Source organism: Myripristis murdjan, chromosome 16, assembly GCF_902150065.1.
Source record: "Myripristis murdjan chromosome 16, fMyrMur1.1, whole genome shotgun sequence".
NCBI classification, from domain to species: Eukaryota; Metazoa; Chordata; class Actinopteri; order Holocentriformes; family Holocentridae; genus Myripristis; species Myripristis murdjan.
This window is the reverse complement of record NC_043995.1, coordinates 4,333,384-4,348,906: the sequence shown is the minus strand read 5'-3', so window position 1 is coordinate 4,348,906 and position 15,523 is coordinate 4,333,384. Positions and strand designations below refer to the sequence as shown.

Here is a 15,523-nt window from a genome sequence, read left to right as displayed (position 1 = left end):
GACAGAGGCGTGTTTCCAAGACCCGGAAGTTAGATGAGAGTGGCACTTCTCCCCATATTAGAGATTCTCTGATAACATACAAGTTGGCATCAGATGTCAGTGAACATGGTTCATTTCTACACAATGTCTGACTCTGGAACTGATAACATCATCACAACTAAGTGTAACCATTTTTGTGTTTAAATAATGTAAACTTGTTAGCTACAGGTAGCTAACCATGGCAGGTTATCTATGGGTTATCTGCTCAGCTAGCTAATCATAACTGCCTCATTAACATATGTAGCTAGCATTAGCTCTGGCTAGCAGTCTCATCTTAACATTTACACTGGTTATTCTGGCAAGTTAGCCTGCTAGCTAGTTAGCTAGCTAACAAAAAAATGTCATTTAGTTTAACTCAGTGAAATGTACAGTATATCTGATTCAACCTTTATTTTACCTTGAAAGTCCACAGAGAGGGTCTCCTCATTTACAGCAGGACTTAACGATACAACATTATCATATTGGTATCTAGACATGAACGTGCAAAATATTAATATCTCAAAAGGCAACTATATGAATGATATCAAATTTGGGAATAGGGTTGGCCTGTGACAGTGATTTGTCTGTTCTGATCAATAACATATTTAGCATTTTCTATATTCAGTTAGAATTTTCAAGCTGTTTTTAGAAGAATGTTTAATTTTCACTGTTGCAGCACTAAAATTTTCAAATAAATGTGAACCCATAGTCATAGTATCACTACAGAGATATTTGGCATAAACATCTAGGTATGAAATTTTGTCCATATTGTGCAGCCCAAATTTAAGTAGTGTTAAACTACTTACTTGCTTTTCTATCATTACTGAATTGACACCCACACTATCATAATCATCACTCTCTTTGCCATTGTTAAATATGGAACCAAAACTTGAACACTAGCGTATGGAATAGTGTGACACCAGGTGTGATTACAGTGACATTTAGAACCACAAAACTCAAATGGAAAGATTTTTATTAATAGTAGTAGTACTAGTAGTTGTTGTGGTGGTAGTAGTAGTAGTATGATTACCAGTTATAGGCTACTGTTTCTTTGAATTTAGACTTTGTCACAGTAGCTATTTAGACATGAACTGCAGGGTAAACACAGGTGGTATGAATTACACTGATTCAGGTTCTGTTTCATTTGGGTCTACCAGAGCCAGGGTCCTGCTGTTGTTCATGCTGGCTCACTGCAGAGACTCTGCTGCACTTGGAATGAAACCTTAATTAATGTCAATAGTAACACCGGTGTTTACCCTGCTATTTTGTGTCAAAATGGCTGCTGTGAAAAAGGTCTATCACATAACGCTTCACAGTAAAATAATTCCTTTCCTAGTAATACATAATAAATTGTATTTGAACTTCACTAATGTCATATTTGCAAGTATTTTTTTTCTTTAGCTGCCATCCTCTCTAAATTTCAGACATTGAAACTGAGTAATTAGTATTACTATTTAATTATTCATTGTCTAAGGCTTCCCTACAGCAGATATCTACTCAACAATTTGATACCCCAATTCCTGTTTGCAGCATGAATCACCACCTAGTATTAATCATGAAACAATGACTCTTGCACTCTTTTATCCGCTTGCCTCAGTATTTAATGGCTTCATGAAGAGCTGAGAGCCAGGGCGCAGAGAGAAACCCAAGCATTAGTAACCCAGCCGGGGTCAAACAGCTGTCAGGAGTGTTCAAAGTGTCACGTTTTCTCCTGTGCTATACCTCACTCAGTTAACGATTAACTCTCATTCAAATGTATGACAACAGATAAAATTGAGAGGCTTAGCATGAAAGGGCAGTAAAATGCAAAATGTAAGCCTTAGACACACAGTGTATTTAGTGAAATAATAAGTGCTACTAAGAGTAGGCATTTCCATGACCATGATAACACTATAGGCATTAGCCTGTGCATGCAAAATAAGTCCTCACATTGCACCTCCTTGGTTATCAATGTCTCACTGGTATGATGGTTTTTGCTGACAGGAGAGATGGAGAATGTACAACATTTGGAGAGAGGATTCATGAAATTACTCGTCTGCTTATACTTTAATCAAAATGAATGCTTTTAATGGGTATGTTAATGTTTACCGCGGCACAGAGGGTAGATTATATGCCATGGAAGGGTTGGATGATGAATTAAGCCAAAATCTTGTAGAGCAACTCACTGTAACGCAACTGATACAAATCACCACAGGAATCATAAAAATTTAATCTCAGCTCACACATATCTTATCCAATAACGGAGACAAACGCTGCAGCTGTAATTGCTGTAATTTAGAGGAGAGCAAAATAAACAGTTGCAGGTCTATTTCCTCATTTGACTTAGTGATTGATGCGGCTGTTTACACTGCATGCTGCAAGATTTTTGTTTTCTTTATCCTGACAGCTCCCTACAGTGTCCCTTAAGTTTGACTGACTGTTTCAAGGGAATTGGTAGAGTGTAATTCATTAAATCTGGTCCACAAGAAGAAGATTCAATGTGAATTTTTCTGCTGTAGTAATCAGTGCAGTGGTAGACTGTATTTTTACAGACTCATATTCAAAAACAATAATATGTGATGGCAATACACATTATTATTTTTTTATTAGCTAAAAGAAAAATGCCAATTTAAAAAAAAATAATAATTTGCCAAATATGCACAGCTTGAAAATGTCTGTTTAACATTATGTAACAGTGTAGCACTACAGTCTGACAGTGGTTTTGTTTTGACATTTTTTCAGTCTATGACCTTTACCTTTATGTTACATATTTACCAGTGGTGGGCAGCATCACAGAGAAATATGCCCTGGCATGGTGACAGAGTAGAGTAGAGTTCATCCTGGAATATAACTCACTAGTCACCTCACATGAGATTTCATATCCCTCTTATCACCCTGTCACCAGCCCCACACATGCACACCCATACAGCACACACTGTGGCGCATTTAAGAGGCTTTGTACAGTAGTTCACATACTGCCACCATGGCTGTAGTAAAGACAAATTATTTAGGTCCAAGTAAACTGCAAGACTAGGGGAAGAGGAGTTCAAGTCAGGAGTAAGACCAAAATAGGCAATAAATAAAGTTCAGGTCGTTCCAAAAATAAAAATAATTCTTAAAATCTATTACTTCACTCCCCCAGTCCACAGCTGTTCTGTAGGACAGTAGTGGTGCTCTCCTCCTCTCATTGTTACTGAGTGCTGGATACTGGCTGGATGCTCCAAATGCTAACTGTTAGCCTCCTGCCATTCAGGTGCACTTCCCCCAGCTAACATTCTCCAAAATAACCACCTTAATCCATGCAAACTGCCACACAAACAGTTCAGTTACAACGGTAGCCGGCAGGAGCCTGAAAGGTAGCCTACGTGAAACGTGGGAAATTTAGGGGAGCAGAGCAAAAGGAAAAGCTAGCCACAATGTTACTTACTTACTACCTTTTAGTACTCTGGAAAAAAGTTTTTATTTTTGGCCTCCAACATAGGCACATGTGTTCAGAAAAGAAACCAAATGATAGCAAACTCAAAAATCTCCTTCAGTCTCTGTGGTGACTGCTGCTCCTCTGCTGTGGAGTGATACAGGAAGAGCAGAAGTTACCGGATCTTTCTGGATGTTGATAACAGGAAAAATACAGTTTTAAACAGCAATTTGAGGAAAACAACACCCATGTGCCTTTGCTAATACCATTTGCATTTTAGTGACAGAAAGCAACGCTTGTAGAGTGACAATGAGAGGAAGATAGCACCACTACTGTCCTACAGAACAGCTGGGGGGAAGGAGAAATAATATAGGAAAATTTCCAAATGGATGAAATATTAGTATATTTGTTTTTGATTGCGATTTCATACATAGGTTTCTACTGGCAAAATCAGTAAAGTATTTCTTTAATCATTTTTAGATTTTTAACATTAAGATGTAGTGGAGGTAGGCTAAATGTCAAGACAAGTCCTAGTCAAAGTATACACAAGACATACAGTACAGGCCAAAAGTTTGGACACACCTTCTCATTCAATGCGTTTTCAATGCGTTTTCTTTATTTTCTTTAGTTAACTGATTGGTTCTTGCCATAATATGAATTTTAACAGTTGTCCAATAGGGCTGTCGGCTGTGTAGTAACCTGACTTCTGCACAACACAACTGATGGTCCCAACCCCATTGTTAAAGCAAGAAATTCCACTAATTAACCCTGATAAGGCACACCTGTGAAGTGAAAACCATTTCACGTGACTACCTCTTGAAGCTCATCGAGAGAATGCCAAGAGTGTGCAAAGCAGTAATCAGAGCAAAGGGTGGCTATTTTGAAGAAACTAGAATATAAAACATGTTTTCAGTTATTTCACCTTTTTTTGTTAAGTACATAACTCCACATGTGTTCATTCATAGTTTTGATTCCTTCAGTGAGAATCTACAATGTAAATAGTCATGAAAATAAAGAAAACGCATTGAATGAGAAGGTGTGTCCAAACTTTTGGCCTGTACTGTATCCACACTGTCCTGAGCCGAACCTGCGCTCAGACAAGGCCAAACTGTAAAACATGACTTTTGTCACATCAAACTGAAGAGGTGTTCCCTGAGAGGCTGACTGAGCTCCAGTCACTCACTACCAGCTCCTGACACAAGTCATTCAGTCTGACTCTCTGTCAGCATAAATATTGCAGGAGGATTTTTGAACACAGTTGACTTGAAAAATGCAGGTGTACATCTGGAGGAGAAAGATGACTTTAAAAATAGCTTGAGTGAAGAAATATTTGAATAGCAAATGACATACAGTATCATGGTAATGGCACACCCACAATGACAGATAAGCCTGGCTCCGAGGGCTTATCCAGGACTGTTAGAACAGGTCATATCATTGCTGTGAGCTCAGAGATCACTCCATTATTAAGTTATCATGCATCAAATTTGGGCATCTAGAGTTGAGGTTATCATGTCATCATATAATTGATTACTGCAATGTTATAATAACCCATCTTTCAGTCCTGGATAGGTTGACAGAAACTAATTAAAGGATCGGAGCTCCTTTAATTAAGTCATCTGTTTCCATGACAACGTGGCCAAGTGTTTCTAGAGCAAAGGTTTACACCATCTACCTTTGGCACTTGGTGAAAATGCAGGTGTACAGAGTTTGGACTCGCAAAGCAAATACTGGGAAATATAATCAGAATGCAGTATGTCCCCTTGAGAATATTCACAAGGCTATTCCAATAAAATCCCTTAATAGAGCCTTAAGGTGCGGCTCTTACTATATATAGGATCAATACAAGATGCATGAGATTCTCAAGATTTCCTGTGATATGGTATCCTTCAAAAAATGATTTTAGATTTTGTTGTTTTTTATAAGGGTGCACTCAACCCTTACAAAATGTTTAGTATTTGGTCAGAATGCATGATGGTCAGACGGGAAGATGACACCAAACAATAATAATATAACACAACAGTCATTCTTACAGCATCAGCATGTGCATTATATACTAATGGTCAGTGCTGTTGGATTAAAGCAGCAGTGGTATACAGGCTCTCAAACTGTTTCACAAATAAAGGGACATTACACTAATTAACCCTTTAAAACCTGAGCAGATTCATTACTTTTTTTTTTTCCCAAAACATGAGAAAAGGACAATGATTGGGTCATTTCTTGTTAAACAAGAAATGACCCAAAGATTAATAAGAAATTCAAAAAATGTAACAATTGCTAGGATAATTAGGGTATTTAAAAAAAAAAAATACCCTAAAATTAGACTTGATAAGTAGCCAAGACAGAAAAATATTTTTTCCTGTAACGTAATTTTAAATATATAATTTTAATAATTGTAAATAGTTTTATGGACATTTTTCCCTGGTGTTTTTGTTTGTTTGTTTCATGTTTTGAAATGTGCCAATTTGTTTATCTTTCAAGGGGCCCCAATTGATGAGATTTAATCCCTGGGTCCCATGAGGGAGGATTGTGGTGTTCCTATAGTTGCATGTTTGACTGCTGAAATACAGATTGGGTAGAGAAAAGTGGAGAGAAAGAAACCTAGGATGATCATAATGGGTTTCTCAAATTAGGATTAACTCTAGTTGAATTAAACGATAGCTAATTGCAGGGGCCCCAGTTTAGGACCCAGTGGTGTAAAGCACTTGCAGCAAACATGCACATCCCAGATGATTTCCTAGGATGATTCAGAGAGGCAGGTTGCCAGTTTGAGCTCGTAACTGTCCACCAGACTGTCATAAAGCGACTGTATCGCCTGTAGTGTAGCCCTACAGACACACATGCAGCAGGACAGTACAGTAATGCAGAGACAGCAGAGCAGAGCCGGGCTGCGGGAACACGCAGCGTCTTACCTTCAACTGCTATGCTGGATCAGTGCGTATCGGCGCTCCTGTCAGACCTGTCAAACAGCCATGAACGCAGGAGCCGGTGCCTCAGAGTGTGTCCCGCAGGTTCGCACCAACCAAAACAAATAAGCTCGCCGAGTGACAGCGCGCCGCATGTGTGTGCCGGCGTGTAATGTTTAAATAGCCACTCCTTTCACAGGAGGCAGGGCTGGAGGCTGGAGAGACGAGCCACCGTGCAGAATCCGCAGTCATCTGCGATGTGATGGGTCTAACCCCCCCTCACATCTCCCTCTCGTCCGCCCCTCCACCCCGCTCCGCCGACACCTCGCATCCAAACGTCGGCAATAATTCATGCATTTGTTCACCGACACGGCGGAGCTGCGAGAGGAGCCCGTTCATCGGTGTTGTTGCTGGGGGGGGGGACGAGGGGGGGACCAGGTGTCTGTGCGCGTCAGACTGGCTCAGTCCCGCTGACCTGCTGTAATGAAGGCGACCGCTTGAGAGCAATTACCGGTGTTTTTCCAACAGCAAGGTCTGACGCTGCGGTGAAACGCCTCAAAGCATCGCTGTTCGATTAGTCGCCCTGGTGGTCCCGGCCTGAGGGGGAGAGCTGTGCTCTGTAGTCAGAGGTGCAGGCACAGCATGGCGGGACAGCGCAGAGCTTTCAATTAAAGGAGCACAAGGACATGGAAAGATGAAGATTAACCTCGCCTGGATCTTTCCTCCAGGCGTCAAAAGGAGAGACAAGTTTTAGTAGCCCTTTATTTTGACAGTCTAATTCATTGGTGCTCAAACTTTTTTCAATAATGTTCCCACTTTGAAATATTTTTTTAGCCAGGTTCCCCCTGACCAGTGCAAAAAAAATGTAGAAAAAAAATCCCCTATGCAGATGGCCAATCTAGCTCCATCAGTGTGTAAAACAACTACCTGATACTGGAGATTTTGTTGTTTCTGTTTTTGCTTCTTTTCCTCTTCTTTCTCCTTGTTTTCAGCTGTGTCGCTGCTATGTTTAATCCACACATCAGTTTTCTAGATTTTTTTGTCTGGCTTCCCGATCACAGTGAACAAATTTAGTAGTAACAGTGAACAGTTTTTAAACAGAAACACACAGATTTGACACCTTCAGGAAACCCAGAGGGAATACTGAATATAAATGGGGTTTATTAAACTTACATTTTTCTTTGAGCTTATAATAGCATAGACTAATTATTTCAGGAATTATGCAAAATTTATTATACCCCCAGCAGTACTCCATTCTACCCCTATGGGTACGTGTACTCCTATTTGTGAAGACTATCTATTGGTATAGGCTACTCAGCCATCAGGTGACGGAAAATAGATGTTCAACAAAGTGCCTGTTATGTTAGTCCATCCCTGCAGACTGACTGACTCTAATTCTACAGCCAGCACTAACTGACCCAGAGACCGTACTTATAGACAACTTTTCACACTATTCAGAGAATCACCCAAAGCTCAGTAGATTTTTAGTGGCACATTATCTCTTGAAAGTTGAGAATCAGCCATGTGGTCCTGTGTAGGCCTATGTTGGCTCCCCACACCACTACTGGTCACTACTTAATCCAGTGCCTCACTACTGTGTAGCTGTCAAATAATATAACAACCAGCCTCTTAACTATGATGGCATATTATGGCCATTGTTGGGGAAAAAATTACAGAGCAGTGGGAGGGGAGGTAATATTCAGAATAAAAAAACTCAGGTTCAATTTCCAAGATTAAAGTTGTAAATTTACAAGAAAAAAACTCACATTTATGAGAAGAAAAATCTGAGATTATTAAGTCACAAATTTACAAGAAAAATCGTTTTTCTTTTACTTTATGGGCAAGGAAACACGTGTTGACTGTGTGAGGTTGGATCAGCCTCACTCTGCAGACGCTGCTGATCGCTGTGTATCAGGCCTGCAGCTGATCACCTCATCAGATTCTACTTTGACATGGGATTTAGGAACAAGGAAATTCTGCTGATTTGAGCCCAGAATCACAAGATTGTTTTCTTCTGAATCGGCCCAAGTCACAGCAGTGTCTCTTTAAAGTCCAGATGCTGATGACAAGATTGAGATTCTGGGCTCAAATCACCAGGATTTCCTTGTTTATAAATCCGATAGTATAAGAAAAAAGTTTTTTCTCATAAATTTGATTTTTTTTTCTCATAATTTAACACTTTAATCTTTGAGATTATTCCAGAGAATATTACCTCCCCTCCCCCAGAGAGATAATAAACGTTTTTGCTGTTCTGCTTCTCTGAAAGTGCAGATCTCTGCAGATAAATATATCTAAATTTCAGATCAGTCATGTTTTTGTCACAGCAATCAGCACTGAAGCCACAGAAAAAGTTCATTCAAAGCACCCTACCTTGTAGTTTTGAATAGAAGCTCAGCGACAAAATAATCCAAGAAATCCAACAGCCTTGACAGAATGAAATAATATTTACGGATGGAGTTTGCTGTGGACATCCTCTGCTGTGGACACCCCTGGTTATGCAATAGACATGAAATAGGATGCCACCGCTGCAACAAGTTAGTGGGTGAAATTTCTTCTCTCCTAGATTCAAGATTCAATATTCAATATATTTATTGCCATGTCAACAAGTTGATAGGAATTTGTCCTGGTAGACTCTCTGACATAAATATCATAAACAAGGACAGTACAGCAGCACATCACATACAAAAAGATGAGCATAAACACAAACAGACAGTAAACAATAAGCAATATGCAATACCCAGCGGCATTGAAAGTACATGCAGTTATGTTAAAGTGCTACTTACAATGTAACCTGTATATACATAACCAATAAAGTCAGTGCAAGTTCAGTTGTCTAATAGCTAAAGGGTATGTGCCATCTCTGAAGCGGGATGTTGAGCACCTAATGCTTCTATATCTCCTGCCTGATGGGAGGAGACTGAAGAGGGAGTGTGCTGGGTGAGAGTGGTCAGCTATGATTTTTTTAGCCTTCCTACTTATTCTTGTGAAAATAGTGATGAAAGTGAAGGGAGGCTACATCCTATGATCTTTGATGCTCGGCGTACTACCCTTTCCAGCCAAGTCTTGTCCTGAGAGGTTGTGTGACCAAACCAGACAAGCATGGAGAATGTGAGCACACTTTCAATAGTAGATCTGTAAAAGTGAATCATGGCTGCCTGGCTGACCCTGAACTTTTTGAGCTGCCGCAGGAAATAGAGTCGCTGGTGGGATTTGATGATCTTAATATTGGTGCTGAGATCCCATGATAGGGATTCATGGATGGTGGTCCTGAGGAACTGGAAAGAGGTGACCCTCTCTACCTCCTCCCCATTGATGGAGAGGGGGGTGAGGGGACTAGAGATCTTCCTAAAGTCGACTACCAGTTCTTTGGTTTTTGAGATGTTAAGTATCAGGTTATTGCTTTCACACCAACTCACCAACTCCTCAACAGATATTCCACCATCAGCTGTAAGTGGTATTATTGCAAAATCAAAGTGTTTAGGAACCACAGCAACTCAGCCACCAGGTGGCAGCACCATGTAAAGTTACAGAGCGGGGTCGTCGAGTGCTGAGGCTCATAGTATGTAAAAGTGGCTGATGCTCTGCTGACTCAGTAACTGCAGAGCTCCAAGCCTCCTCTGGCATCAACATCAGCACAAAAACTGTGAACCTGGAGCTTCATTGCATGGGTTTCCATGGCCGAGCAGTCACATGCAAGCCTTACATCACCAAGCACAACGCCAAGTGTTGGATGGAGCGGTGTAAAGCACGCCGCCACTGGATTCTGGAGCAGTGGAAACAAGTTCTGTGGAGTGACCAATGCCGCTTCTCTATCTGGAGGTCTGAGGGACGAGTCTGGGTTTGGTGAATGCCAGGAGAATGTTCCCTGCCTGACTGCATTGTGCCGACTAAAGTTTGCTGGAGGAGGGATAATGCTATGGGCTGGTTTTTCTGGGGTTGGCCTCGGCCCCTTAGTTCCAGTGAAGGGAAATCTTAACGCTTCAGCTCACCAAGACATTTTGGACAATTCTCTGCTTCCAGCTTTGTGGGAACAGTTTGGGGAAGGCCCTTTTCTGTCCCAGCATGATTGAGCCCCAGCGCACAAAGCAGCTTCATAAAGGCATGGCTGGCTGAGTTTGGTGTGGAAGAACTTGACAGTCCCACACAGAGCCCTGACCTCAACCCCATCGAGCACCTTTGGGATGAACTCGAACAGAGACTGCGAGCCAGGCCCTCTGGTCCAACATCAGTGTCTGACCTCACAAATGCTCTTCTGGATGAACGGGCAAAAATTCCCACCGACACACTCCAAAATCTTGTAGAAAGCCTCCCCAGAAGAGTGGAAGCTGTTCTCCCTGCAAAGGGGGGGACAACTCCATATTAATACCTATGGATTTAGAATGGGATGCCAGAAAAGTTCCAGTAGGTGTGATGTGTAGGTGGTCCAATAGTTTTGTCTATGTGTAGTTTGAATGCAAATTTGCGTGAGACTGTAAATTTATGGTTAAATCACTTGTAGGCTATGCTTCCCAGACTTTGGGGGCCATAGTGGTTCAGCGCACCAGGAAATGTGCCTTTCATGGCCAATTGGTAACACTTTAGGGTTCTGGCAGAATAGACATTCGTATACAGCTTATATAATCATAAAAGTGTATTGGTCAGTTAAGACCTACAGTATTATTCATGGGCTGCCATAAAATTTCCTTGATAAAATAGCAGGCCTATGAAATTCAGCTCAGTTACCAACAGGGGGTCGTAACATATTGATTTTTCTACCATGGAAACAGAGGAGGGAGAATCTAGCGACTTGGAAGGGAGACTGGGGTTATCATAATGCCACAACCACTGGACATTCACAGCACATTTATCATAATACCACACTGCAGCGCAAAGCCCATTAGTGAGGCCTTAATGGAAAAAGCACTCCAAAGTCTAGACACCCGTTGAACATAATAATCAAACCACAACGCAGAGATCAGCCAACACTATGTCTGCTTGATGAAATCACTTTTTACATTTTTACTGTTCTTTAAATAAAGGTTTCGGCTACTGACAGACGTCTCAAGTGATTTGAATGAATGTCTGTATAATAAAATATGTCCATCACACTGCATGCATTGCTATGTTAAACTGTGAAGGTGTGGCAAAGAGCTAATTTTTCCATCCTTTCATAGCTTCACAAATCACAGAGCTCTGTTTTATTGCCAAACATTCCTCCCTTGAAACACAGAGTACACCCTGCAACTAACATAATGCTACTGGATCTCTGAAGTACTTTAATAAGACAGTAATACCATTTTTTTTTGTAGCAGTCGTAGCAATTTCTAGTGAATTAAATTATGATATTGAATTATGATATTTTCCTCATTGTGCTGTGAACCCCCTGAAAGCATCTCAAACACTCCACTTTTAAAATCACTGTCTTAGTATGAGCTGCACAAAAAAGGGATGGCATAGATTTATGAAGTCATGGAATGACACAAAACATAAAGATTATAAACATGCCCAGATTATCCCATGAAAAAGGCATTACCAACACACTGCCATTAGTTACTATTCACCACGTATTCTACTGCGTATTGTACCAACAGCCATTAGCAGCCCATACTGACACATAATTTCTTGCCATTATCTGTAACCTAACACCAATGTGTGTTGTGTGTTACGAAGACTAGAGGTTCAGGCAGTGCATAAAGAGAGTGCATAAAGCTCTCAAGTAAAACACCAATAGGGAACGCAAAGATGATTGACAGTTCATGCCTGGATTGTCCCACTAGGGCTCCCAAGGCATGGCAAGCATGGACTGTACTGTTGTGCATGAGCCCAAATGAGTGTCAAGTACCCACCCAGCCAAACGACTACCTCATCAGATGAGTCAGGCAAACATATCAAATATTGCTCAATGTACAACCGAATCACAATATACACTGTATGAACCAAAGCATTGGGCCACACCTCTTAATCACTGAATTCAGCTGTTTCATTCAGTCCCATTTCCACAGGGGTATATAATCAAGCAACTAGCCCTGCAGTGATTTCAATGAATGTCTGCTTAATAAAAATATGTCCGTCACACTGTACACAATGCTATGCTAAACTGAAGGTTTAACTTAAGGTGTGGTAACGGGCTAATTTTTCCATCCTGAAGTAGCTTCTCAAATCACTGAGGTCTGCTTTATTTGCCAAACACTCCTCCCTTGAAACACAGAGTCCACCCTGCAACTAACCTAATGCTGCTGGACCTCTGAAATACTTTTATTAGGCAATAATACCAAATGTGATTCAAATATAATATGCTAAATTTTATAGTCAGAATTGTTTGTATTTGACAGTTTGTTCACAACTGTTTGACATCCCAGTAACCTTTTGCACAACAGTGCAAAAAACATCTAGCTCACTTTAACACTTTAAAATGATAATGCACAATTATTGTGAATTTTAATAATAATTTTCACGAATTAAGCAGGAGGCTTATTCTAATTATTAAATTATGATGATTATGATGAACAACAAAGAAATGATTAATAATTACTATCACTCCTAATCATTAGCCAATACAGAATTATTTAAAATCATTCAACGTTGTTAAATATATAATAATGTCATGGCTTTTCTTGCCAGGGCTCAACCAGCAGGTAGATGTGCGGTGCCTGGGTGCACAGGGCTCGTAACTCAAGCACAGGCCCTAAGTGGTAAGTAATACAGCAATCTATGATATCAATTAACACTATTAGTTCATAAGGAGTTAGAACATTTATTATAACCAAGGTTATTGGTAGTTACCTCAAGTAGCAATCAATTCTTGATCATTATCAGTAAATGCCTTATCTCATTATGATTCATTCATCAGTATTAACATATGCTTAATTCATGTACCATTATTTTAAGTGTTAGCGATAAAGCTTATATGGCAGCTTCTTCCAATTTCATTCTCATGAATCACTTCCTGGGTGCTGAGATGATTTCCTGCCAGCGTACACGACAACGCCAGAAATGGATTTGGCAAGCAGAGCAAATCTGCTGTATCTCAACTAATGTGAACTGGACACTCCTCTCTGTAGCAGCCCCACCCAAATGGCAAAATTCTGTTAATGGGGTGAGAAATCACTTAAATCTAATGCAGGTTGACAAAGTGTTTGTATCTTCAAGTGGGCCGCCGTCAAGGAGGGAAAGGAGGCCTGTGGAGGCCAGCAATAATCATATTCATGGTAAATATAAGCAATGATATCCAAACTTAGTTTTGAACCAAATACTCACCACTATGTATTGCTGCTTTAGAAAAATGTAACGTGTTTCTCCTGAAAATGGTATCTCCTGTGAACTGCAGGCAACCTGAGACCCACATGACCTGAGAAACTGACTAATCTAAACTAACTACTAGCTAATGTTGGACTAAATTTTCTCGCTATGCCAGGACCTGCACATAAATTGGGATTGAGGTAAGAAAGGAGAACAAGGGGGAGCTGGCAACAGCTTTAGGCCCAAATAATAAGGTAATGACCAACTTTATTCAGTCAGCTCAGACAGCTGCTCCCAGCCAGGCTGAAGAGGCCGACACTTGCCAGGAAGCTAATGTTACAGCTAATGTTGTCATGGTTCTGTGTTTTGACTTGTGGTTTTGGACTTTAGTTGAACTTGATCTTTTGAGTTTCCCCTGGACTTTATTTTTGGATTTTGTGGACTTGTCTGTTCTTGGTCTCTTGTGTTTTCCCCCCAGACTCTGTGTTTGTGGACTTTGTTCTTTGAGTTCTGTTCATGCTGTCGTTTACTTTCCCTGCTGTGTCTCTCATTCGTGTTTTCACCTGTGTCTTGTTTGCCCCTCCCTGCTTCCCACACCTGTCCTGAGTTGTGTATCAGCCCTGATTGTCCTGCTCCCTCCCAGTGTTTCCCTCAGCCAATCCTCTGTGTTCTCTCTTGTGTCCAGCCCCTCCTGCCAGGATTTGAACCTAACCTCTATGGAGAGCATTGGTAATGCTGTTGGAAGAGTTTAACAAGGCCAGAAAAAAGGCAGATCTTGTCATTAATGTCAAGAATGTGACATTTAATTCCGTAATATCCTTCAGCTGTTTATGAACAGTGCAATTTTCAGATTCAATTCAATATTAAATGACGTGGGCTTTGTTTATTTGGTGCATGCACCTCTATTTTTGTGGAGTGCTGGAGTTCATGGCCTGCCTCACTCTGCAGCGCATGCACTGCACATATAACACCAGGTATTCACTGAACTAGAAAGGACAGGCGTGCTATGGCCTTGAGTGCCACAGGGTGAGGGAACACATAAGATGTGTTAGTGTGCAGAATCACACAGCTAGATTCCTTGAAATTTGTGGGTTATTTCATCTTTGGATTTTACAACTGATTTTTTTTTTTTAGTGAAACAATTGCATGTTTATTTGAAACAATGTTATACATGATCACTGAGGACAAGAATGGATCCAGCTAATCCCCTTATAATAATGGCAAGGTCGTTATTATACAAGAGTGGAAGTGTTAGACACCTGGCAAGTGGGATTACAGTGATAATAGGAAGGTTTTTGACCAGACATTACATTTTTCTATGGAGGTTAATGAGTCAGATTACACTAGGAGTACATGGAAGGAGAGGAGGACGGTAAGGGCTGCTTTCATAAGTGCACAAGTAGAGTTGAGTGATAGAGTTAATGACGAGGAACAAAAAGACATCCAACAAAAGATGACCTCCACTTGCTTCCTGCATGCAAGCGACGCAGTGTGAAAACCCTCTCTGCTGTAGCTCTCACTTCAGAGCCTGCAGAGTAAAAAGCCTGTGCCACATTTCCTGCATTATGAAAGGAGCAGTTAACCCTACCTGACCAGCTGCAACTGGTATGGTGCCAGGAGATAACAATTGCTGCTTTCAATGAAATAATGACCCACTTTCCAGTGCCGTACCTGCACATCCTGGAGCCTCCTGTCATCCTCCAGCAGTCTGAGTGGAGCAAGCTGACACCCTGTGGTGAGCTGGAGCCGGCAGTATGGCTTTAAAGCTAAAATACATTTAAAGGCTACAATACAGATGAGTGCATTGCGGCGAATTTTCAGCCTTGTGTTTTCAAAGCTATAATTTCATTAGCTTTTGTGTGTTGATATTTTAAATCAAAGAAATCAAGGAGCCTGTGGGCAGGCTTTTATTGTGAAAAAGTCTACCATCTGAACAAAACTCACTTTAGTTCATTATTTATCTTGTTTAGATATTGCAACTGATTTTGTG

At 40.7% G+C, this 15,523-nt stretch overlaps 1 protein-coding gene across 2 annotated transcripts in view; it reads right to left on the bottom strand.

Annotated features, from left to right (window-relative positions):
- Positions 1-6,469, bottom strand: part of LOC115373960 (plectin-like) — a 154,933-nt gene extending 148,464 nt beyond the window's left edge. For both annotated transcript variants that reach the window (XM_030072625.1, XM_030072626.1), the window contains exon 1: positions 6,322-6,469. The gene's annotated coding sequence lies outside the window, so the exon portion shown is untranslated. The remainder of the gene's footprint in view (positions 1-6,321) is intronic.
- Between the last annotated feature and the right edge of the window lie 9,054 nt (positions 6,470-15,523).